This window comes from Haemaphysalis longicornis, unplaced genomic scaffold, assembly GCF_048455015.1.
Source record: "Haemaphysalis longicornis isolate Haplotype H1 unplaced genomic scaffold, Haemaphysalis longicornis Haplotype H1 scaffold_1, whole genome shotgun sequence".
Taxonomy (NCBI): Eukaryota; Metazoa; Arthropoda; class Arachnida; order Ixodida; family Ixodidae; genus Haemaphysalis; species Haemaphysalis longicornis.
Window position 1 is genome coordinate 404,490,109 of NW_027526203.1, and position 26,727 is coordinate 404,516,835.

Sequence of the window (26,727 nt, forward strand, 5' to 3'; positions counted from 1 at the left end):
TAATTCCATTTTCCTATTTAATGCCTCTACCCTTCAGGGTTAAATAGGTAAAGTATACCGCAATACGCTTCGTTAACTAAGATAGAGACCAAATTTTCAACCCCTTATTGTTTTTTGGCCGTTAAGCTCATAATGAACACATTTTCAGGCACACTGGAGCTAGAGAGCTGCTGGTTGTGGAAGGCCCTGAACAAACAACCAGTACTGTGGGCCTCAACAAGAATAGATGCCAACTATGAGCACTTTAACAAGCTGGAGTAGAGAAAGCAGTTTTGGCATTGCATCACAAACATCAATGTGCCCTTCTTTATTTTTGCAATGAAGTTACGTTGGTTTCTGTGCACTTTAAATAAGGCTGTGTACTACAGAAATGCTATAGTTGATTTTGTCACGATTATTTTTTCCCAGTGCTGGTTACTCTTGGACGGTGCTGCTGCATGCAGGGGAAAAGGAAACAGTTCAACATAACTTGTAACACCCTGATTTATTGAGGAAAAATTCAATACGCCTTTGTAGATGCTGCTGTTGGCTTATCATAATTATTTTTTACAAGCAGGTGTCCTTCATGAAAGAAAAAATCGCAATATCACTTTAAAAATCTAAGCAAGCAGTCATCAAAGCACTGAGTGCTAGAATACATGCAATGGTGGGGTAAATGAAACTTTTGTGACCATTTTTCCACTTATCATGAGAATGTCAGAGTAAACCATGACAGTGAACTCTTTGTTAAGAGACAGCCTCCAATATTTTAAGCATGTTTACTTTTTGTATCAACAGTGGAGATGCATACTGGCATATCGTGTTCTCTTAAGTAAAATGATCTGTCAGAGATTTCCAAACAAAGTCACCGTGCAATGGTTGTGCTATGTCATAATATAACTCTTGACTGGATTGAACTAATTGTGTCCAGAAGATTCCGCAGTATACTGATTTTTTTTTTGTTTGTGGTACATGCATCATCATTCTTTGCTTCACAGCAGAATGACGGTTACAGTGTAATAAACAGAATTTTCTCAAGAGAATCTTGACCGGTCTCTATACCCACAACAAGGCCTCACGACCCATCAAAACAGTAGTCACGGCCTATCCCAGATCAAGCAACACCGTGTCAAGACATAGTATATAGTGGTCGAAAGCAAAGCAACTTTCTCTGTTGTCCTCACACAACCATGTCAAACACAAAACGACAAGAAGCTTCTCTACAGGAAACAATGTCGCGTCAGGGCAAAGTACATGTGTCGCGTCAGGGCAAAGTATATGCTACATGAAACAACAACAAAACAATTTTCTCCCGACAAAACAAACACCGCACACCACACACAATCAGAAACGAAAGTTAAAAATGACATGTTTAGTGCCACAAAGCTGTCTGAAGATGCGTTGGTTGCCCTGTCCTTCAGGAGCTTCTTGCTCCTGTCGGGGGCAGGCACCTCATCAGCCGCATCGTCTGTATCACTGCCCTCGTCCCTTGGTGCTGCTGCAGCTATTGTCGTCAGTCGTTCCCAACAGGCAGCCACACAACACACACTGACAATGTTGGCTGCCAGAAGAGGCCTATGAAGAAAAGCTGGTGCTACTGCAGGCAAGGAAAACAGCTCTTGAGAACTGCAATGCTGCACTTCACGACAGAGCACATCGAAGCATGTGCGGCATTGTACTTTTCTTCAGGTGTCTGGGGCCTGGACGACGAGCAGGGGGTGTCATGAGCCACGACTCGAGCAGGTGGCCACCGTCAACCCCAGAACTCGCCAGGCTTTACACGTCACGGGCAAAAGTGAACAGCCAGTCACACAAAGGCACTGTAGTCGGCAGTCACGGTCAGGGCCTTCATACTGGCGTCGCACACCTGAAAGAAATACATAACACAAATATGTACTAAAGCATTAAACAAGTACACAGTTTGAAAAAAGGAAAAGGTAATAAACAAGAGCAAGAATATAAAGAATTGGGTTACTTGGAACTGATTCACTCCGCAACTGCATGCAACGACAAACGACATCGCCGTGTTGTATGTGCCTTTTTTTTAATCGTCGCTGTTTCGCGTAGCAGGGGAATTAGAGCATGCAGGCGACCTGAGAGGAAAATTGGTTACTTACAACTATAGATAAGGGCCCTCCCACCCATCTATGCGGTACAACTGCGAAATACAACCCCTCCCCTCCCCACCCCGCATTTCGAAATCGATAAACCCTTAAAACGAGCCGACAAGCTGAACTTGTCACCTATTCACTATGTGTCAAGCAGGGGGAAACATCTCAGCCGAAGTGAAGGCGCCGAAGCAGTTGACACACGATGGGGGCGGGGCGAGGGCGATATACGTTACGCATATATTACACGGTTCTTTATGAAGTCAGTTAGACGACCAACACAATACACCTGTTTATCTTTCTTTATAAGCTTTTTTTCTTTCAAGACGCCACCCTATTCGATACCTCTGAACGTGTTCATTTTAGCTACATTTATTGACATACCTTTTCGATATCATTTCACTTAAGCGAACATAGGCCGGAGAGTTAAAAGATTATTTACATATGCATGCATCTGCTAAGTTTTTTTTTTTTTTTTGACACACTATTTGATCATGCACAATTGCCAAATTTATGGGAGATCACTGCCACCACACCGCTCAAAACAAACGCATTTCAGTGACTGCTTTTCAGACATCGCGCTCCTTTTCCCTTCGATGCAAAACAATTTTTTGCTTCCGTAACAAACGTAGCCAGAAACAAGTAGTACTTACACCGTGCTTACGTCGCCGGGGTATCCAAAACCCTCGTGTGTCGGAGCTCCGTCAGTGCCGACACCACAGTGTGAACGCTGCGACTGGCGTCGGGGTGCGACAGTGTTTCATGGTGGCAGAAAACGCTTTGCAAACTGTCAGTTGCGAAGAGGGACACAGCACGCACAGCACCTTCGTATCTGTTGACACTTCGCTGCACCTCGATGGCCGATAAGGGCTTCCAATTTCAGCGCCTTGGCAACGGCGTGAATGCTGCGGCTGACCGACGGCTGCGTCATGCCAAGAGTATCACCGCTACCGACAATCTGTTGAAAGCTGCCGGCGAAGAGCCTCAGAGTGCACATCACGTTCGCTTCCGTAGATAGCCCCGTCGCACCTCGAGGCCTAACGTGCTCGTTAAGTGCGTCGCACAGCATCCGCGCCGGGCCCTTGTTGACACGGAAACGGCGCTGAAAGTCGCCGTCACTCAGTCGACGCTCAGGCACGGGATCCTCCTCCAGCAGCTCCAACAAAAGTGCGAACACAGGCGGCATATACGCAGCCATCGTACAATCCGATGCGCTCTTAACCGCGCCGGATTTCACCCGCCGGTCGCGGGAGAACGAGCGGGAGCCTTTGGCTACGTGACGTCACCAAAAAACAGCCAAAATATAGCCGCGTGACGTAGGCCGGCTGACGTTTTCCGCTCCGAGCCAATCGTGAGAGCCCACTTTCTCCTCTCTCTAAACAACCGCGTCGGAAGGGCGCCGGAAATCGTTCCGGCGCGCGTCGGATGACCAGCAGAATACGGCCCCCAGAGCCCATTGCTGACTGTGGGCTGCGAAACGTTGACGAGGTTGCTTCTCAAAATCACGCGATTCCCAAATTGGATGCGCAAACCATACCCTCTAAACAACCGCTCACACACACACACGCGCAAAAAAAAAAAAAAAAAAAAAAAAAAAACTCACCCCGCCGGGAATCGAACCCCCAACTTCAGCGCACGGGCGCGACGCGCGAGAGCACTGCGCCACTGCCCAAATGGTACTTCGTTGCGAAATAGCCTGGGTAATAGATGGAGGCCCATCCTTCCGTGTAATACGTCGGTGTTTACTAGCTGGTTTACACAATTCCTGGCTGGTAAACTGAAATTTCTTAAATAGCGCTTGCACAGCAACGTTCCCCGAAGCCCCCACAATAGCTTATCGCCATCAACTCCTTTGCTTCGCGAAAGCGCTCGCAATAATGTGTGTGCACGGCTGCCGGCTGCGACTGCGACTTCCCACTGCGGGGATAGTGCTTGCTGTACTTTGGTTTTACGTTTCACATGAAAAACCTTGGCCGATGTTGATGCCTTATTACCTAAATTACCCTACGTAACTCTTCTTCTGCACGAAACTGACCTTACATTTTCTACAGGCGAGCCGATCGCACACGCATTTGCAGGTTGCAGCTCCGGTGTAGCGGCGTCGCCGAAGAGCACGGCCGAAGCCTCGAACGCCAAAATACGGATTGCATTAGCGCTAGTGTTGAGTTGTATGGGCTTCGTGGACGTAACTGAGTTTATTACACTCCAGAAACTATCAAAATAGAGCCGCATTCATTGCGGCACGAATGTTGTCGGGGAGCAGTTTTCGCTTCTCGGTCGATTCCCGACGACGCGTCCGGCGATCGGTCGGACGACCCGTTTTGTTGGCGTCTTCGGTCGGCGAGTCAGTCACACTACGGCGACTTTCCATCGGCCGACGTGTTTGTGGCGCCGTCGGCGTAGTATGACAGCGCGGTCGGTCAACTCGGCAGTTGGAGGATGGTTTGGCGACTCGTCGGCGTCGCCGTCGCGTCGTCGCCGCCGTCGTGTCGGCCTAGTGGGAACGCGTGTGCCAAGTGCTGCGGAGAAGTGTGCGTCCAGTTGAAAGAGCGGGGTAAGGTCGCATCAAGGTAGCCCGCGAGCGACCTTGCAGTAAGGAGACATCAAGGGAGCGTTTCGTAAGGAAGCCTCAGTAGGGAACGTTCCAAAATTGAACTAAGGCCTCCTTGCGAGTTCTAAGGCGACCTTAGTAAGGTAAGGAAGGTTTTAAAATTTGGGCCTAAGACTTCCCTTAACAAAAATAAACGAAACAGAGCAGAAACGGGCCCTTAGGAAGTTTTCGCATATATTCGCCACAATAAATTTACTATCGTACAGTTCTAGCGTCTCGACACTCGTTTAGAAAAAAAGAAACCAAGTGTTTTTATGGGCAGCGACACGTGCAAGTTTGTTTTGTAAGAGTACAGCGTAAAGAGAAGGTAGTGAGTCTCGTGTTGGTGCACGCAGCATGGTGTACCTGTCTCGTGAAAATCTTGCCTGCAACAGATGTCATGGTCGCTGGGGCGTGATGTGTTCACGTCTCGGTCGTTTGTGGAAACGAACGTTTGTACTTGGCTCCGTACACGTCCCCACCGCGGATGCGATCGGCTCTGGTAACGTTCCTGTGTACTCCTCACGCAGGCGAAGTGCGATACGAGAACTGGCTGATGCGGCGCAAACGTTTTGTGCCATTAAGTAGTCCAAGTGACACGGGAGCCTTCCGCGCTCCTCGTAGCTCTATGGTATGTGGTCCGCGCGCGTTACTAAAGTCAATTTTACGACATATCCGAACACGTCGAGTGGCTGAGCTGGAAAGGAGAGCTGCGTTGCGGGGGTCTTGGGCGTCGTGCGACCCGGCGAGCAGGCGCGCGCGCACGACGAGGCGGCCGCCGCATAAAGGAACGGCCGCATCCGCCACCTCGGCGAGTTGAGGGTCAAGCGGGCTCGTCTGAATAAGTCATGGCGGCGGCGTGGTGGAAACAAAAGTGGGACGCCATGCAGTCAGCGTCGGCGCTTATATCGGGCCCCGCGTGATTGATAGCTCTGATGAGCTCGATCTGGTTTCGGTCGGACCGAGCGCGGGGTTGCTGCTCTTCCTTGTGTGGCGGTTTTTTTCCTGATCGCGTCGTACGACGAGGGGCCGCTGTTCGGAAGTCGTCTAGCTCTGCTCCTCTGTCTCCTTAATTTGACTTCGCAGTAACGACTTCAACAGGACTGGCAATCGATATGCACTTCAGCTCGCCCACTGCTAACGGGATGGCGCCAATTACGTCCGAGGCCTTCTTGAGTGTGCGTACGCAGCATAAAGTGCCCGCACGCATCGTGCGCGATTCATATGAAGCGGGCTGTTGCGGCCGAATTCTTCAAAAGACGGGCGTCGTTTTGAAGCGACGCGGTATAGGCATGCAAATGTATGTATTCTGGGGTTCGGGCGTCGCTTGGGGGGCGGGGTACTGAGCGCCCCGTGCATCTGGTGGTCCTCGTCCAAAACGACACGCTGTGGTGAGCGTCGCTTTGAGCATCGTTTGGGACCAGCACCACCGGGTGCACGAGGGGCGCTCCCTTGTGTTTTCCAGTATCCCGCCCCCCAAGCGACGCCCAAACCCCAGAATGCATGCATTTGCATGCCCACGCCGCGTCGCTTCAAAACGACGCCCGTATGTTAGAGAATTCGGCCCTTGGTGTCACTCTTCGCAACTTTCGGTTGTCGCGGTGAAGAAACGACATGCTTGGAAGATTATCGTATACGACAGCACAGTGACCCGGAGTGTTCGACGCTCGGGCGGGGGGTGTATATGCGCTGGTAGATATCTTCAAAGTGCAGGGGGGGGGGAGAGAGAGAGAGAGAGAGAGAGAGAGAGAGAGAGAGAGAGAGAGAGAGAGAGAGAGAGAGAGAGAGAGAGAGAGAGAGAGAGAGAGAGAGAGAGAGAGAGAGAGAGAGACGATTTTTCAGGCACGCTATTTGCGGAAGGATCTCTGCGGGAAACTGCGCAAGGAAATCGGTGTCATAGCCACAGTTGCCTCACGCCTTCCCAGCGTAGCTCCGTGCCATTTCGCCAGCGCGGCTGCTCGAGCCTGACGAGCCCGCAGTCCTGGGTCGAGTTGTACTATCGGCGTCAAATGAAACGCTAACACGAAAATATGAACCGGAACGTGTGAAATTGAAAAATACTGTTCGTATAGTTCATATAATGGCTTGCTGTTGGTATGTTTGGAAATCCACTTTTCCCAACTTTGTTTTTGTAACTAAGAGAGAGAGAGAGAGAAACAACTTTCGCTGAGCCCATTTCAGGTGACGCTCGCAGGCGTCAGACGGGGTGGAACCCTAGTCACGAGTCCCATATGAGTCCAATAGCTCCTGGCCCCTGGACGCGAGCTCTTGCTGCGTCGACAGGTCGGGGCTGGACATCAAGATCTCCCATCGCTCGGGTAGGGGGGGAAGGGGAAGAGGGAGGGAAGGTAGAGGGTTCTTGAGCTCAGTACACTCCGCCAGTATGTGCGGCAGGGTGCCTTCCGTCTTTTTGCAGAACGGGCAGATGGGGTCGTGTTCTGCCGGGAACATCTTGTTCAATAAAGCTGGGTGCGCCAGTGACCCCGCTAAGCCACGCGTCATTTTCATTTGCATGGAAAGAAATCGCGCTGTTTGTGTGTTCAGGTTCATATTTTCGTGTTCGCGTTTCATTTGACGCCGGTAGTACATTATTTATTTCGGAGCGAGGGGAAAAAAATAGATACGGAGAAATGAAAAAAAAGTCCCAACCCATGCCGTGCCTACCACAGTATAACGTGTGAATGTTACACAGTCATTGATATTGATATAGAATATGTGTACAAAAAGTATGTGTATATAAAACTCTAAAATCGAGTATAGTTGTATTTTATTTGGTATTGCTTGAATAATTTTTTGTATATTTGATTTTTTTCTATGGTATTGTTTTTTTTTGTCGTAACTTGGATAATGGCAATAGTCTAATCTAAAATCGGCATTGTGGATCTGTTTGCCCTTTGTGCTCAGAACCAGTTTGCACTTCACGCTATTTTTGTTTGGTGATGTACAGTGGGCGAAAAGGAGCAGCTAAGCTGCCCTGTGAGAGACCCGATAGGCCTGTCAGAGCGAAGTGTGCGAGTCCGTGGAATCGGGGGCGGCGGCACTTTCCCCGTGTTCGCCCGCTGAATGCGCCATGAGCCGTACTTCTGGCGTAGGCGAAATGCGAAGGTAAACCTTGCTCGGAGCGCGTTCATTAAGGTGGTCGAAACGCATCAGGAGCACTTCACTACGACGCTCCGCACAGCCTCGGTGTTAACTTCCAGATTTGAATTTCAATTTAGCCTCACGTCGTTAAAACAGTTACCTGGTCGCTATCGGTTGTGCCTCTTGACCGTGCGGCTGTGCTCGGTTGTGCCACTTGACCGGTTGTGCCTCTTGACAAAGCACTCTTGACCGTGCTCTCTACCAGGTAGAGCGGAAAACGTCTCCCTCGAGCAGTTATAACCGCCGACGCACGGCCGACGTGGCAGGAAAAAGAAAGCCCGCGCCACGAGAACTCCGGCTATGCCGCACGACGATGTGACTTCGTGGCGCACCTCTGATCCGGCTTGATCTGGCGCTGCAGATGGCCGCGTCTACGAGGGAGACGCGGGCCATCGATGGCTGCTGAGGCCACGCGGTGCCATCCGCCGATGCGGCCGCGCAGCGGTCACCATTGCGCGCGCTATCTCTGCGCGCGGCGTCCATCTGGGCCGTTTTCCCTTTGTTTTTTTTTTCTTCTTACTGTTCTTGCACGGAGAACGTCCCTGTCCGGCCGGGCGTTCCCCGTTCGGTTGCCGCAATCAGCCGATGGAGGCCGCGCATCAGTCATCGCCTATCACCTGCGCCTTAAATTTCCCTCGGACGAGTCGGGGACTCTTCAGAGACGGAGAGAGGGTGAGCGCAAAGAGTGAAGCATAGCGCCGGCGCCGCAAGTCCCTCCGCTCTATATATTCCGCGTCTGGCAAGCCCCGCTGCGGCGCGGTCCATCGCTGTGGTCGCCAGTGGCACGGTGGTCACAGGGCGCCCCTTTCGACGCGCAACCATACCGCGCCTTCCTCCATGAGCTTACGGATTCTCTTCGCGGCCGAACATCCGTGTGCGCCAACCGCGGGAACGCGAAGAGGGCTCGACCGCTCCGTTACCCTCCCAGTACCTCGTCTATCCCCCCTCCTCTCCTTGTATGACTGTTTTGGAATCGTGCGACATTAGCGAAGAACCTGAGAAAAAAGCACGCCGCGGTGCCGAGAAAGGATTTGCAAGGCTCGGCGAGTTCGGGGGGGAGGAAAGAGAGAGGAGGAAAAGGAGCAGCAAACTCTTTCGAAATGCTCGCCGCTCGTACGCAGGGAGTGATTGATATTCCGTTCTGCGCAAGATTGTAGTTGTAGATGAGAGCCGCCTGGTGGCAGTTCTGCGTTTCGTATTCTCTCCTCAGGTGATGTCGAATGAACCGACATTTGTCTTGCTTTCTGGGTCTAACCGTGCGAAGCGGGTGACCTCTTTCTGCTCTTTCTTCCTCTCCTCCGAAACTTAATGCTTCTCTCGTCGGGCGAACATTTCTAATGGATAACGCCTTGTCGTGTTGTGCGTGCGCCTGTTTGCGCTGTCTTTGCGCCGCTCGCCGCTAATACTTATTTTCATAGGCCGCTGCTCTATAAACCTCTCTCTCGCTCCCGCTCTTTTCTTCCTCTGCCGGCCCTCGAGCGTTGGGATCCGTGAACCGAGCTCGCGGTGAATCCGCCTCGTCTCGATTGCCCATGCCCCAGCCGCGGTGTGTGGGTGTTTGGCACACCGCGGCTTGGTTGTTACGCTCGGCAAAAATTTCAAAAGTAATAATAAATGAATAATGAACCAAAGATCGGGGATCAGGCCACCTTTGTTCCCTGTCTATGCTTGATGGTATACCGGCCATATAATGAACGCGTAGTCACGTCTGCTCGCGGACGACTACAAAAAGATCATTCTCGTAGTTAAAATTGTGGGCATTGAAATAGTGGCTTCGAAATGTGAACGCTTGTATACCTATTCACAAGGAGAAAAGAAACGTGGTGCGGTTTGTGCCTGCAGTTGAATGCTTTTTTAACTTTTGTAGCAAAAGCAGTAGAAGTAGTAGTAGGTGTCGTAGTCGTCGTTGCTGCTGCTGCAGTTTATCAGAACGCTGGTCTCCGGCTTATGGCGCGCCATTGCTTTTCCCGCTCCCTGGAGAGGTCGCCCCCGCGTGTATAAAAGTTACATCCAGTTGAAGACGGCAAATGTTCCGTTTTATGAGGCAACCTGCGCAACTGAAGGCGATGTGCCGGAAGTACAGGTACGAGGCGGATCATTCTTGGTTCATAAGGCGCGGGTGAGTGATGTTGCGGCGTAGATTAAGGGAAACAGCAATGACCCAGGTTCGCCGTAGTTGAGAGGCGTGCGGCGACTTTAACCAATTGGCGGCGAGCGCGACCACGGGCGGCGCTGCGAAGCGCGTCTCCGTGACGTAGGTTTAGGGATTCTCGCATTTGTCGTCAGCTTCACTCGGGCTCGCTCTCCCTGCTGTATCTTTGCGCGCGGTTGACTTTTGAAGCTTGTCCGCACCAGATCTTGCGTATGCGCAACATTTTACCATAATAAAAAACTTAAAATCGCGTACACTAGCTCAAGGCATGATTTAAAGTATAGTTTTTGATACCGCTCCGGACTCAGAAACAACATTGCCGGCGTCGCCCCATTCCTGCGAAGCCGGTCCTGTGCGGAGCGAGCTGAGTCGGAGCTAGGTGTCAGGTTCTGTAGTCAGCAATGTTTCGAACAAAGGGAACAGGCAGATAACCGACAACAGCGAAAATGCAAGACCAAAGCAAATTCCAGGCCTTCGGGGCTGTCGGCGGAAGGCATTAAGATTCCCGGTAATCAACGCACAAGCCATGTCGTGACCTATGGACGTAAAAAAACGGTGTGTCAAGCAGTTCGGTCGGCTGACACGTGAAATGACGTCATTTTTTAAAGTTATTACGGCAGTCGCGGCAACAGTATGAACCCGGCCTAAGGTAAAACAGTTTTTGCAACCTTTCCTAACCTGGAGAGTATTGTATCACATCACTTTACGTAGTCATGGCATGAAAGTATGCCGACATGCACTATAGGGCGCAAAAAATGTAGATCGAGTTGTGTATAGGCGCGTGCTGGTTTTAAACCAGGCTTCTAACCTGTATTGAGGCATGTTGAGCGAAACGGGTCAGTGTATGGTAAAAATACAGTAGCACTATGTTTGTTGAGACCTGGAGGCATATTTCGGTTGATTTCCCACAGCCATATCTTCCCAATATTCAGATATGCTTTATAATAAAACTGCACTCAAGCGGGGGAGTAGGTGGAGGAGGAGAAAAACTTTATTTAACAGTAAAATTGAGCTGGTTCGTGTGCGGGCTCCTCAGTCCAGGACAAGAGAGTAAGAGTAATTTTCTTCATCGAACGTCATCCCGAGTAGGCCAGGATTTGTTCTTTATGCTTCATTGCTTTAGATTCTTGTTATACTGAAAACCGGCACGTATACTATTCATTGCGTTCGTTAGCGAGTATATCAAGCCTTCAACACCGTAATCATCTCATAACTGTTTGGGTTGAGATTTAGTTCGTTACGATAACGATGGTTACGTTACGAATTCGGGGCACAAAAGCCCCGCCTTCGAGTACTGTAGAAAACATTGTCTGCGCCGTTTCGCGGTAGCGCAGTACAAACCTTTTCATTGCATTTGCATGTGAATAAACAACGCACGCTGCGGATATGCACCTTCTTGTACGCAGCCATAATGAAAGCCGATTTCTGAAGGAAAATAATTCGTTGGGCACACAGACACACACACACACACACACACACACACACACACACACACACACACACACACACACACACACGCACACGCACACGCACACGCACACGCACACGCACGCACGCACGCACGCACGCACACACACACAAAAAAAACATTCATCTGATACAAGTCAGCAACAACGAAATAAATAAAAGGCAACCGTTTTATTTCCTGCTGTGCGATGCGCATGTAGGAACCCGCTGCTTGGAGCATAGCATCACACTGTTGAGAATAGCATCACACTGCCGAGTCTTCATACGACAATCTCAAAAATACTATAGGAAAGCCTCGGCATTATGAATACTTATCCAAGAGCTCTGAGCACTGAACCTCGCAAATAAGCTAGAAAGGACGAGTTACACACGATCTTCTGAGCGATGCTCCAAGAAAGTGGTTCTCTCTCTCCTGGTGTGTTGCAAACTAACGCGGGATACAGCTTGAAATTATTCAGATACGTCAGAAGCTGGCAAAATAACTGAATTACTGGAAATGCGCTTTTTAATGCACCAGAGCATCAAAGCGGGTGATTTCTAGCACAGGCACTGCTGCACCTCATAAGCGGACGACAGCGGCGCGAGTCCCTAAGCTGACGTCAGATCCAGGGGGCGCCACTCAAACATTTCACCGCCAATAGCGCAGGACAGCACTGTGGCTGTTCCCAGAGCTCCGGCACCGATATAGACACGAACTGTATACAAGGCAAGGTCGGGCGCGTTAACCCGACAGTTCTTTAACGACGGAGTCCTCTTTAAACCGCCGTACGTGACAAGAACGTTTTCGTCGGTAGCCATGGGATTCACCCTTTTTGCTGCAAGCAGCCTGTCGCGGAACTGGGTCATAGCAGACGTGACGTCATATTCCTGTCTCGCCTCGGGCTAATTGGCTACCCTGATTGCAGATCACGTATTCAAGGCGGACGACCGGGAGTCGTGGCTGCAGATGCACGCCTGCTATTCTCAGCGCCCTCCCTGTTGATCGGGCGCTAACCGTCTATGTGGGCAAACGCGTTGACTGTGAAAACGCTTTATTGCGCGTGGAACCCATTCGAAGCGTCCTCGAACGAAGGCACAATTAATGTAGCGGAGCTGGCTGCGCACGTTTGCAGATGCAGCTGGCCGAAGTGCGACGACTGGCTATTCGGTGTGGAATGCATTTAGCGGAACCAATCCATCTCCGAATTTCCGGGAACGCCGGAGTCCGCACGCCAGCATTTGCAGCGCTCTGCCACTAGCGAGATTTCTTAAAACCAATTGTACCGCACATGACATATACGACGAATCTATATCTGTGCCCAGTTTCACGCCTTTGTAATTAACAGTTAACTCACAATAAAGTTGGCAAAACGTGGAGAACATTTTCGTCAGCGTCCACTCTCAGATAAATGCGCTGATATGGGTCAGGTGTGGTGCCCGAAAACGAAAGACAGGAAACGAGATGATAAACAAAATGCGAGGGAACCTGGGCGCAAACGTTCTCCTTGCGCACGGCACGACTTCAGAAGCCATGCGATAGAATCCTCTCCTTCAGGAATGGGAGTGGGGAGGGGGAGAGACGCAGTGCAGCCAGTGTGAGGGAGTCACGACACGACACATATATTGTCTTTCTCATCAGTCTACCGTTCACCTGCAAAACGTTTCATACGAATGGCAGCAATATCTGGTACGGAATCAAACTTTTCTCTCTCCAAGCGGTGACAGAGCGCGAAGTTTGTGAGTATTAGCCTACCTATACCCACTGCACACACGCGAATGAGCTGCAGATCCCAGGAACCCGGCCAGTATAGTCTCTATGTGAGACTAGTGTGGCCCCCTTCCCCTGCAGCTTCGGGCCATCATTTCTTAATAAAGTTTGCTTCCTTCCTTCCTTCTATGTGAGGATGACCCCAAGATCCCTTCACGTATGTAAATAGTGATGAGCGGTGGGAGGGTGCTCTGGGCAGCACAGACCTGGAAGTCTAAACAATCCCGCGTGGTCACTAGGGCTGCCACTGTCGTCGCCAGACTTAAACCGGCGGCCACCTCGGACCAATATAACCACAGGACTCTCTCTCTCTCTCTCTCTCTCTCTCTCTCTCTCTCTCTCTCTCTCTCTCTCTCTCTCTCTCTCTCTCTCTCTCTCTCTATCTCTATCTCTATCTCTATCTCTCTCTCTATCTCTATCTCTCTCTCTCTCTCTCTCTCTCAGGACAAGCAAGGTACCGCTCCTCAACGGTTCCCATAACGTTCTTATGAGTATTGATTCGTCTTCAAGACCAATGGACTTGTTGAGGCTAGAAATTGGGAGAGTTTGTTTGGACAGAACTGCGTAATTACTGGATAAAATTGAGAAATGATGATGATAATTAACCTCGTTGCCGAATTCTCTGTCTATTTCGTGACTTAGTCCCTCGCCTCTCAGAAGGAATGACGTCCAACCGATTAGTGCTGACTCCGGCGGTCTCAGATACTATCAACACAGGGCATGCAGGACGGCATTCGACGCCCTGGAAGGTGTCCTTGGGCAAGAGTGTTGACAACTGCATGACGATAACGTAATCTATAGCGAATTCCCGATCCTATTCTACCCGCCGTGGTAGCTCAGTGGCTAAGTAGTTGTAGGTCGCAGGCTCGACCCTCGGATGCGGTGGCCGTTTTTCTATCGAGCTAAAAAGTGATTACGAACGTGCGACAGGTGGTCGAAAGTAATCCGTAACCCTGCACTGCGGCCTGACTCATAGCCCAGAAGGAGCTTCAGCGCGTCAAAGTTCAATTTAGATTTGAACGGAGACTATTCTCGCGCCGGTTTCAGCGCCATGCTTATTTTGAACCATTTTTTTTAGTTCCTGGACCGCGAGGATAATTGCAATTAAGTCTGAGTACAATAAATTTTAACCGCCAATTTTCAAGTGAGTCGTCTGACCACTTGAATGTCTGGTGTTCCCGTTTGCCGCAAAACATGCACAATGTTTTTGTATTGCATAGAATATTGCACAAAACTACTTTCCGGGACCATTACTTCAATATAAAATAAACCTGAGGGGCAGTAAGCTTGGTAATTGTGGACCAATAAGTTGTCACTTGCTAAGCAAGAAAAAAAAAGGAACTTGTGTAGTTATGCTTTGCCACTGTGCACATGAACAAAACATCTGTGCGTCAGATGTTTGACGGGTAATGCAATTCGACATATGTATCTGACTCGAGAAATGTATGCCCGCAGAAATATTGCTCAACGCAGCACGCCATCCTCGCATTGCATGATGTCACAGCGGAGTCCACATTTTTTGAATCGAGTCGTGTTATGCTTGGGCAACATTATCGGTCTACTGTGCCGATCCAATTGTTTGTTTAGGGGCATTCCAGTGAAGCAGATCCGTAGGTGTTGATAATAACGCGCGTAGTGAGACCTTCCCACGTGTGTGCTTCTCAGGCAAAACGAGTATTCACAAACGTACGACATGTCCTACTTTTTAGTTTTTTTTGTGCTGTTGTTGCGCCACGGCACAGCACAGATAACACTTAGGATCCCCATAGACTCCGACATTTGCCGTAGCTGCCACATTTGTCGCAGTTATTGGTAACATGGACAAGTTTTAACGAAGCCAACCCGCGGGAGTGCCTTCGAGTGTATGATGGGTCTCTGGTGCTGTGCGTCGCAACAAAGTGTATAACGTCTCTCGGAAATGTTTCTGATGTACTGCTTCTGTACCATTGTAGAAGTAAATTACCATTGACGAGGTAAATGATAGCCGATGTTGCTTAGTTTTGCCGGACGCTTCGGGTGACCTGATTTGTAATTGGCGCATGGCGGCAAATATAACGGGAGTTGAGTGCAGTGCCTTCTACCTGCATCACAAGCCAGCAAATGGGGAAGGTAATAAATGCTTGTAGGGACGTGCGCGATAAAAAAGAAGCGAAGAAGAAGAAAGGAAGGGAACCGGAGGGACTCCTGTGTGGCCCAACACCAAAGCAGCGCTTGGGGGGCGGGGGAATGGATGCAAGTCTTTCTCCGGCCAGTTACGTTGGTGCACGCGGGCGAGACACTTCGGCGTGCCTGTGGGCAAGCGGTTGCGGCGGCTGCGCTCTTCGGCGCTGCCACAGGCTGTGCCGCGGGCGGCGGCCGGGATGAGCGACTTTCTCCTCGCCGGCAGCAGTTGCGCGGACAAAAGCGTAAACGGTTGGCTTTTCCCCGTAAAGGCAACAAAGCGACGCGCATCCATAAACGTGTCAGCGGCGGTGGCGGCGCTCACCTTTCCCCGCTCGTGTTCGGCCGGGGGCATTGAGGCCTCCCTGCTTGAGCCCCCTCGGAATTTATCTTGGGCGACCTCAGCCTCTAATGACCTCATTGTTGGCCATCGCCGACGGACCCCGCCGAGGGGGAGGGGGAGCGGCGGGCAAATTCAAATACCGACCGGTGCACTTCGCTCGGTTAAGGTTTCACCTCAACTCCTTGAGCTGATCAAGCGGGTCATTTATATCGCCTTTTTCGGGAACGTGTCACAACCCCTTTTTCTTTCTTCTTTCCGGCGGTCGTCCCCCGGCCTGGCGGCGTTTAGTCCCCCGCTCCGCGCTGCTCATTGAGGAATCGCATGTTAGCGAGAATATGTGGCGTATTTATCTTGCGATTGTTGGGGCCGAGCCGTTTGAAGCTTGAAAAATTCGTCCGCGGTTTTCTTTGAGGTCCCCGTTCGGAGAAGATGGGTTTTCGCCGGAGGGTCGCTCAGGTGGGGCCTGCGGTGCCTGCCTCCTGACGTGAGCTGGCTGGCTGATTGATGCTGCGCCATTTGGCTCCGTTTCTAAGCTCGCGTCTGGCCCGGATCATTCCCAGTGCCGAGCGCTTCTATGATCGGTGGCCGAGAGAGAGCTTTCTTTGCGGCCTCCTCGTTCGCTCGCTCTTTGCTGGCACTCGCTCCCTTTTTTCCTTCGCTGAGGGCACTTGGTGAAAAGTGAGAGATCTCAGTGCGAATGCGTACGCGCTTGCGATCCCACACTTGTCAGCCGAAGAGTCAAGTGGCACGGCTGAACGACTATCTCAACACTCTCTGGAACGGCCTGCTGCGCAAATAACCGACTCTACCGAAGTATTCCGCCATCACGGACCTGCTCGTTCATTCTATACTACGCACGCTGGCAGCGGTTCTGAACTTTTCTGTCAATGCAACCGTCGAAGTTGAGGGCGGTGTCTCTGCGCCACTTTGCCGAGCTTATACATCGAAACGCCCGATTTTCTGACGCGCCTTAAGAGCCTTGTTCTTGATCAACCGAGTGCTAACACATTATGCGAGAAGTTCCCCTTCTTTGTACCGCTGCCTTTTAAACTCGTCCACTTCTGCACCCCGTACTCAGCGGCGCGCAATGTAACACGTCGGCTGCCTTCACCGAAACGTTTCGTCAATTCGTCATTTGCACATGACTTCCCACTTTGCCGACCTGCAGTTTGTCCCAGTTCCTTAACAGCAGCCGCAGCATTTCTCTCATTTTGATCAGGCTCCTTGCCCGGTCTTGACTGCCATTTCCCAGCTCACACCCCTGGCCCCTGCGGAACAAAAGCAAGCAGTTAACAGAAAGATACTTCAAGCTGAGATTACAAAAACTGCGTGACGAGATCATGACCTCCCTCACTGCGGCCTCAACATTTTCCGAGCATCGACCAAGTCGGCAGTGGTCATGCCTAATGCTTGCTCCCCCCTTTCTCCGTTTTATACATTTTGTTGCCCCTCGGCTGGCAAACCACGGCTGCGGCAGCGAGAGGAGGAGGAGGAGGAGTCCGGGCCGGAAGGCCCGCGTGATGGAATAGGTGGCGTGCAAATCAGTCTCGTGCGGCGTGACACCCAGGGCGCCGCCGCGACGGCAGCTGCAGCAGCTCTGGCAGCGCGAAGGTTAGCCACCCGAGCGCGCGGGACAACGCTTTGGGAGCGGCAAGAGCGGGCCGCGCGTATCAGCGGCGGGAGCAGTGCCTAATGACCCGCAGAGACCATTTGACCCAGCCCGCCGTGTCTGCGTGCGGCAGGATGCACTAACCACCTGCCAAATGCGAGCCCGCCACATGCGACGACGACTCGCTTAATGAGCCTTTCAAGCGCCACCGTTTCCGTTGCTTTCTCGCACCTTTTAATACGGCCACCGCAGCCAACCTTTTTTTTTTGCATCCCCCCCCTCTCTCTCTCTCTCTCTCTCTCTCTCTCTCTCTCTCTCTCTCTCTCTCTCTCTCTCTCTCTCTCTCTCTCTCTCTCTCTCTCTCTCTCTCTCTCTCTCTCTCTTCTTATATATATATATATATATATTTTCTTTTTTCTTTTTTCAACGCGCTCATCTACCACGTCGTCGGTCGGCGCGATCCTCGATCGGTCGTCGTGCTCACCGCGTGGCTAAAAAACACGCCCTCTGCGTTCCCGCGTCCCGCGTGCTCCTAATGAATGAGCTCTGCTAAAAGCTGTGCTCACTTTCGCGAAAAAGGCACGCGGCACCCTTCGCCCTTCTATATGGCGCGCCCGCACAGCGCGCAGTGTGAAGGCATTCAGCGAACACTTCCCAGTCGCCGCCGAGATCGCTCGCGCCTTCTCGGCAACTGGCAGCCGCGTTCGGTGAATGCCACTGGCAGCCGCGCCACGGTGTCGCGCTAGCCTCTTAATCCCGTTTAAAAACAGCGAATGATACTCCTCCACCTCCCCGCGGTGACTGAAACCGGTAGCCTGGGTTGGCGCTGGTTGTTCCGGCCTTCGGCGGCGGCGGCGGCGGCGAATTGTACTTCTCGCATTCATGTTCCTCTTCAGGCTGCTTTCGAATGCTAACAGACTGCAGGTCAGGCAGGAACGGGTGGTAAGTACAGTGCGGTGCAGGAATTTAACGGAAAAGGGCCCTTCTGTGTCGTTTTTTTCTTTGCTACGCCTAGCATGGCGAAGCGCGGCAGCAGCGCAACGCTGCTAACGTTTCTATACAGCGCAGAGAACCTGTGTGAATAAATGTATAGCATGTTTGTTGTTTGTCGTCGTCTTGCGGGCTTACACATCGCAATTTAACCGATACATCCATGCCTGCAGACTTCCCCAACAGCGGCCGAGTTAAGCAAAAAAAGCGTGCTCGCGCAATGAACTGCATGAGTGGAAGAGAAAGAGAGAGAGAGGGACGAGTCTACTGGGTAATATTATACGGAGTGTGTGTCCCGGCCTGCGATCTGGATTCGCCGTCCCCCTTTTGCATTGGTTATTTGTATGTCTGTTCGTGTGGCAGAACAAATTTATAAATAGCACTGCAACAAGCAAGAAATTTAAGGTTCAGTTCTGTTGGCACTTCCGGGCGAAACAGCGAAGATCGTGACAAGAGAGGCCTAGGCAAACGCGCATCTCCACTGTCCGAGCTGCGCTCCACAACGATGCCCCACCACGTCGAGAACATGGCAGGTTCCATTGCGCTTGCAAAACGACTCAAGACAAAATTGCTATCACGCACCCACGGAAGTCGCAACCTTTGACCTCCGTGGTGGCTGCGTCAGCTCTTCAGTAGCGACCCTACGGAATACGAGCTTCAAACCTTCCCTCGCCGGTGCTTTCATCACCGCCTGCATTGACGCGACGCCCGCGCGTGCGTGCGTTGTTTGCGAACGTTAATTTTTCTTGTCTCGATTATCGGCTGCCTTAAAATGGCGACCAGGCCTTTCTGCGGGCCAGATAGCGTTAATTGCGTGACGCCGGCGCTTGGAGAAGACGGCGCGGGGGTGAGAGGGAAGGGGAAGGAGGCGGGAGAGGGGTGCGTGAGCGAGAGGGAAAGGTGAGTGCAATTTCCTGTTCCGCTCGGCTCACTTCCGGCTGCTCCCCTGGACCGGCGCTCAGCAGGGCCGCCTGGGGGACACGTAAAGCGAAACGGAGGAGGAATTACATCTTTTTGCCCGACCGGAGCGAGTACTGGGTGCCGGCGCCACGGCGAAGACGCAATAAATACCGCGACGTGTCTGGTTTTCGAGAATCGGCCCTTTTCTTTCCGGTTTAGTTATCTCGACTGCTTAGCCCGGTTGATTCAAATAAATTCGCGTCACGGAGCGCGCGGCGGGACAGACGGGTGACCAGTTTTTCTGGTTGCCGTTTTTCGAGAGCTGCCAAATGTGGCCACCACCGTGAGGACGGGGAAGCGCTGATGTTCTAATTTGGCTTCGGAAGCGGCGCCGAAAAAGACGAACAATACCGGCGGCGGCTCCTCGGTCGCACCCTCGCCGCTGCTGTGACAGATAGCGAACTGGTCTACTGTGGTCGCGCTCCATTACGGCGAGGACCTGCGCTATCGGTCACCCGCCAGTCCCGAAAGGGGCCGCAGATAGGCCCGCAGCGTGAGCGGCCCCGCGGTAATTAGTGTTATTTTGTTCCTTACCAGGCGGAAACGTACGGGGATAAAAACGGAGCCTCGCCCGCTGTCAAACCGCGGCGGGCATGGCCCGCGCGGAGAGCAGCTCAAAATGTATCATCGCCAGACCCGCAACGAATGTGTGCGTGTGTGTGTTTTTTTCGTTTTGCTTTTGCGTGCCGAGGAAGCATCCGGGCCTGCTTCGAACGATAGCTTGTAGTGGTGGTACGTTAGTCCATGGCTGGTGCAATCTTGGTGCCCTCATGCTGCTATTGGTGGGCCCTTGCTCCGCAGCGCGGCGTTGTCGCTGAAAACAGCGAACATTTCGCCATTTTCCAGATTTTCCCAATTTTCTTGTGTGCGTCCCCTATAGGTGTCTTCCGACGGCGCCGTATCTCAACGGCTAGTAATTGAAAGAAGCAGCTACACAAGGCGTGTGGTCCGGTACTGTGTAGTGTAGTGCACAGCGATGTACATAGACTGGTAAGTTGCTATATGAGTAATAATTTGGAGTCTGAACTTGCGAATGAGATGGACTAATGAATAAGCACAATCGGAAAGTGACAGCAATGCTTTAAGCGCTGCTCGAAGCAGGCGCAGCTCTGTTGAGGAGAACCACTAGTTGTGAACCCGTTACGTGCACGGTTTGTTGTGGTTAGCCCAGTGCGTTACTTTTTGCAGGAATGAGGGATTTTCCTTTGTATGCAAAATAGAATGCGGACTCGAGTTTTTAGCTGAGTGTAGATCGTCCTGCTGCTCACAAGCGGCCATCGACGGCCCGATTTTAAACCTTTTTGTAGTGCGCCCAATGGTTGCTAGCTGTACGAATTCTTTGCGGCTTTTTTGACGTGGGGTTAGAGATATTCAGAATAACGACGTCATTAGGGCTTTTCTTGAAAGTCGTATATACTCTCGAAGTATCCGACGGTTGGCTCGAAGTGTAATGTGTCAACCGCGTGAGTGGTACGCAGACACATTTTGCCGCGAAAGGCATTTACTAATAGCATGCAACCATGCCGGAGCACTCGCCGGACATAGGATATGGTGAACTCATTATGGGCTGTACGTATTCCAATCAAAGCTGCACTACGCTTGAGAAGTTTGTATCACCGACAAACCGCGAGATCGCGAATGAACCCTGGACAAAAATGATTGGCCCGTTTACTATCACGTTCGACATGCGCGCCTGCTGTGGACGCAATGTGATTTTCTCCTCATCACCGATTACCAACCAGTCTCATGGTCAGTGGCGTAAATCATGGGGGGGTCAGGGGGGTCCTGACCCCCCTCCTTGTGTTCGGGCTGGAGGGGACACCCCTTGCAAGTGTCCCCCCTCTTGAGATTCATCTTTCATTTACCTTTGAAAGCTAAAACAACTGTTGTTTTTTGAAGTACTGCACGAGCTGAAATAACCATCCCGTTCCCGCTAAATAAAAAGAAGGTTCGTTTTCCACAATCGGCGACGTGCACAAGGTGCAAGCGGAATCACTGAAAGCAGGTAAAACCTGTTTCCGCTGTGGTTCGCCGAAATAAATTAAAATTATTTCCGGCAATTTGTTTTGAAATTGCTTGCGGTTACCGGGCTCGTTAGCGTGCTCGTTTTTCTTATTTTAATTCAAATCACGATAGTAATTTGTCTATAAATGAAAATAAAGCACAAAACAAAATGGCCGCCTTGGCAAGATGTGTGTCCCCCCTTGTGATTTTTCTGGATTTACGCCACTGCTCACGGTTACTTTTACTTTATTCGAGGAGTCTACCGGAGAGTCAGGGCAACTGAATAAATAAAGCTTTCACACATATCTTCCAAAGTTGGCGCATTTCGCAATCATTCACCCGCTACAGTTCCACGGTTCTCACTACGACGCTCAACCCCGCGCTTTTGGGACGCAACAGTGGTATCTATAATGTGGGCCTGTGGTAGAAGCAAGGTTCTTGCGCAACTTTTGCTTTAAATATTGCACGTAAATAATTACAACATATGCTTCTCAAAAGTAATAGAGTGCCAATTTTTTTTTTGGGGGGGGGGGGGAGGGGGGTGTAAACAATTAAAACAATTAGTAATTTTCTGTTAAGAAGTTTTAGCAGTTCTCGCGGCAGAAGTTTGCGGTGAAAAGCAACTTTCACCTTTAGTTTAGTAGTTAGTTTAGTTAGTTTAAAATCAACTTTCACCTTGCGCATTAGTTTGCTGGCTCAACGAGGCCACGTCATGCCCTGGCTCCGCCCCCCCCCCCCCCACACACACACCCCCGCCCCCCGTTCCCCCTGTCCCCACTACGTAGAAATATGCGTAGAAATTTTACGCATAGGCAAAAAGCATGCGTTGCCAATCGCATTGTGCGATGTCTGCTCATGTTCGATTGATATTATACCAGCAAAACAGCGGTGCGCGAAACCACTCTCATTTTTATGTACATATGTAGACACCCTGATTGTAGGCAGTCAATCCTAATCTGACCAAGTACTCTTGAATTAAACGATATATTTGTTTAGTGCTTCGCGGAGCCACGTTCATGCTTCAGGCTGATTGGGCTGAACCAGAACCAGCGACGCAGTGGTGTATCAAGACTGTCATTGTCGCAATTGGCTGAACGAGGGAGGGCGTGTTCCTTACGACAGGAGCGTTCGGATCCGCACGCACTGTAGGCGTCTTCGATATGCTAGTCATTCGGGGGACAAGTCCTATCCGCCACTGCGAGAACACGTTTCTCCGCCTTTTCGCATTTCAATGTACGCGGATGCCCGTCATACTATATTTCCGTGAATTTCGCACGCTTGCAGTGGCAGCATAAATTCCGTCATATACTAAAACACTACTTGTGCTGTCGTTGGAAAGTCGTGTTGTGCGTTCCCCAACGTCGGCGGGAATCGGACGAGGAAAATCATCGGTACCGCTGCGCTGTGCACCTCTCAGGACGCCCATGAAGTCCTTAAAAGAACAACACGGCGGCCGCGATTGCACCTCAGCGACGAGCGGTGGTTGCGCACTGTGGCATGCGTCGCGTGGACGCGTAGCGGCGGCGCTCGGCGCGTCGCTGCCTCCTCCTCTCTGCGCCTAATTGAGGCCGCCAGGAGGCGCCGGGTCCGAGCACGGAGACCTCTGGCGGCGCGCTTGCGCCATTACGTTGCCGCCGGGCGTTGCGTCCTTGGGCATATCCTGACTTGGCAGCGATCATTGGGGGCCTCCCGAATCATAACTCAAATGTCTGCGCCGGGCCACTTCCTGATGCGATCGCCTGGTCTCCTTGAAACGACACAAGAGGTATCGGCGCGCAGATAAAAATGACCGTTCTGCCGCCGACCGTGTGTAGGCAGACACCTGAAGGCTTCGTTTAATATTCCGATACTTTTGCCGTCATCATTAAGTGCGCGTAATGATGACAGCTGCATTCAGCCTGGCGGCGAGGCTACGCCCGTGACGTCATGCTAGCGGGAAGCCAACGGGGGCCGTGTCGCCGTCGCGCCTCCGTGACTCGCCGCTCGGCCATTGTTCGCGGCGCGTCCTTTTTAATTGGGCAACGCTGATAACGATCTGCAACCGGCCGCAGAGACCCGGGCGCCCATCCTCGGCCCTTTCTTTCTCGCGACGTCCGTGCGGCAACTTATGGGCCTGACGGGCGGTTTTCAGGTCGCGTTCCTCGGCCGCCGCTGGATGCATGGGCGTCGGTCGCGCCTCCCGCGCGGAACGCGAGCCCCGGCAGCCCAGCCGTGGCCCCGGACTGCGTGCTCGCCGACGCTGCAGAAACGGGTTCATTCATTCATTCATTCATTCATTCATTCATTCATTCATTCATTCATTTTTATTTCTTCAAACGTGGGTTTACAGAGGACTGAAGAGATCATCTGGGCCCTTAGCAGTAATGCTAGTGCCGGGCCCATGCAATTAATACCTGCAGTTTTGCTCTCGGAGCGCTGATGCACGTAGGACCGCAAGCTCTGAACACGACGGTCGCGGGGCCGGCGCCCGGTGTCCCCCCACGGATGGGCGCTGTGGGCTCTTTGCCGGCTGCCGTTTTCTCGCGGCGGCTTGATTGAAAACAAGCGGCAAGGTCGCAGGGATCGTAAAAACGACCCGGCGCTATAGATTGCACGGGCCAAGGTGAAGCGCGCCTCTTCCCGTCGCGTGCAGATGCATGCGGCCGCCTTCGCGGGCGCGCCACTGCCGCCTCCGGCCACCGCACTGAGTCGTGGGATGGCCTTTCAGGAGACGCCCGTTTCTTTACGCTTGGCTAGGCACACCTGAATCTGACTGGCTCGATCTGACGTCTCTTTTCTAGCGGTGATGTCGTTGTCCCCTAAGATGATCCTATCATTACCCCGAGTTTCATTTACTTATCATCGCCAGCCGTGTAGTTCTGAACAAGTTGGAATATCCTGTCTCCTGTCAATAGATGGTCTTCTGCGGAAGGAGTATGGTTACAGAAAACGGCTGTAACTCGTGTTTTATCGGAACTGTCCCTGAACGAATTATACGCCAACTAAACGCTAAGACGACCACAGAACCGTGGGAAGTTTTATCTCAGCAGGTATAACGGACCACTGCACAGCAGGCATAGCTTTAATAGAAAATAACACCAAGCTGCCGTGGAACACACAGACCCATGTGTGCCTGCTAGGGAAAAATTGTAGTCCTTCCAAGCTTCATTCAGTTCAGTCACGAAGAAGGGTGCTAGATCGCGAATTAGAAACAATTTTTGTGAAATTGCATTCCAGGGTGCATTTGTTACCCATTCTGCAATACTATTGTGATTAGGATTTTAATAGCTTCGATCCAGACAGGTGGACATGGCTTAGTGTCAATAATTTTTTTCTTCAGTGTTGCCTGCTGATATAAAATAAATGGCCCTAGACCTTTTCGTCTAGGAGGTGTTGCGTGATGAGCTCGCCACCCAGAGCTGCCGCGTTAGCGCACACTTGGCGCGCGCACTCACCCGGCCAGTGCGGTTTTGTAACGGCGTCATCCAGCCTCCACTGGCCGACTAGAAACTGACAACACATCTGGACGGGATCCACATGACAGTTTTGTAACTTCGCTCCGATTGCTTCTTTGGCACGTGGCATACCTCGCTATGCATGATGAGAACTGGCCTTGGGGACTTATACAAGTACACGAGGCTCAGACCAAACATACACGTCATTGACGATGGCCACTTGTTTCGAGTTATATGCGGTGCCTATTACGTGGGCCATTTCTGTACGTGCATCGCGCCGGTGAGTGTCCGCGATCTATCCCACGGCAAATAGTGGTGGACTGAAAGGTAAAACTACTGCTGGCCATTCTCTTTGCCATTCTCGTCTTCTCGGCGTGGAGTGTCACGATTCTGAAACAGTACCGCAGTGCAGTAATACGAATGCGTCGATACGTGGAGAATATGTATTGGTCGTGAAGTGCGACACGCAGCCGCGTAAATGCTCTGCACATGTCACAGAAGGTTCGTTGTGCGCCTTATAGGAACAGGGAAAAAGAGCGGGGCGGTGATTGCGTTACCACGGCTGTCTCGCTCGGAGACAACAGCCATCAATGGGCCCTAAATCACCGGTTTCGCCCGTGCTCGAAATAGCGAAGTAGCTCTCTCCTCTACGGCGCTCGAGCATGCTTCAAGCGTACGTGCGCGCGGTTATGATGCACGGGGGCGATTGTGCATTGACGAGGCTCGCACGATCTTTGCGGCCCGTGCACCTGGGGCCGCTGCTGGCCTTCCGCTGTCGGCGGCGTTGGAGACGCCGAGGTCTGCGACTTTTCGGCGGCCTCGATCGCGAAGGGGTGCGGGATCTCTTTCCACCCGGAGCCTTTCGGTTCGCGCGCGAGCGAGCCCTCCGCCGGCGGCCGGCGCATATCCAATGGGCTGTTTACATTTCATAAGCGTACACGGGCTTGCGTGCCTCCCAGCCGCCAGGCACGGCGTCGCCGTTTAATGCGTTTTCTCGTTCCCGCGCTCTCCTGGAAGCTGGCGACTTAGCGATGCATTTTTGCTCCCACTTGAATTCGAGCGAAGCCAATTTCAGGCGGTGGCATTCTGTTTACGCTGCGGGATGGCCGGCTCCCCCCGCGCGAGGCCCGTGCGACCCGTTGTTTGTGGGCGCATGCTTCGTCTGGCTGCTCAGCCGGGGGTTGGGCGCTTTGCATACGTTTTTCCTCTTCCGGCGGCGCCCTCCCTTGGCCGGCGTTTTTTGCTGGCTAGCGGGCAATCACCTGTGCTTGACACTCACCGGACGACAAAACAACGACGCGCGTGCTGCAGTGGAGAAACGCGGGGGAGGAAGCGGGCACCTGACAGAAAGACTGGGACTACTTCGCCAGGCGTCGCGAACAAAAAGCCCAGCCGCGGCGAAAAAAGAAAGCCGCACAGGGCGAACGGCAGACGCCCGACGACGCGTGCCAGTATTCTTTTTAGCTTCCAGCTCGTCCGCTGCTGCCCAAGAAAGCTTTCGGCAGCGCGCTTTCTTCTCTGACACAGCGTTTAGCGATGTAGCGACGCGCGCGATACGTTCGCGGCAGTTGTTTCAAAACGGCCGTCAAATATTTATAGGCAGGCCTATGCTCTCCAGCGTCTCCGAACTGGGATTTTGAAACCCGAGTCTTGCGGGGGACAGACTGGCTTGCCCCTTGCCGCGCTGCCGGCCCGTTGCGCGAAGGACCCTGGCGGAATTGATTGTGCGCCCCCTCCCCGTCCCGAGGAGAGCTGATCGTTTCTGCATTCGCGCCGCTTCTTTCGCTTTTTCTTCGGCGCCCTCGTGCAGAGCTTTGTTTTTCACCACTGCCTTAGCTTTCCCTTCCATCCCGCGTCGCTGATGCGGGACCGTGCATTTTACTTCGCTCTTGTTCTGTGCGCGCACCGCCCGCTTTTTTTTTTTCTTCGTGTTGCTTGGCCGAAAACAATAGGCAGTATTGTTGGTTTCGTACTTTGCGTACACGAAAGAAGCAACGGGATTTTAAATGTCGGCGGCATGCAAGCAGGCTGTAACTGCTAACA

General features: G+C 52.0%; 1 protein-coding gene and 1 long non-coding RNA gene across 4 annotated transcripts in view; one reads left to right on the forward strand and one right to left on the reverse strand.

The window, feature by feature from the left end:
• LOC144155453 (protein tiptop-like) overlaps nucleotides 1-26,727 on the forward strand; it is a 459,919-nt gene that overhangs the window by 372,555 nt on the left and 60,637 nt on the right. The gene's annotated exons all lie outside the window — the stretch shown is intronic.
• On the reverse strand, nucleotides 466-3,586 carry LOC144155452 (uncharacterized). Its single transcript, XR_013319575.1, has 2 exons — nucleotides 2,741-3,586; nucleotides 466-1,846 (listed from the first exon to the last, which is right to left on the reverse strand). It is a non-coding gene; the product is annotated as an uncharacterized LOC144155452 (long non-coding RNA).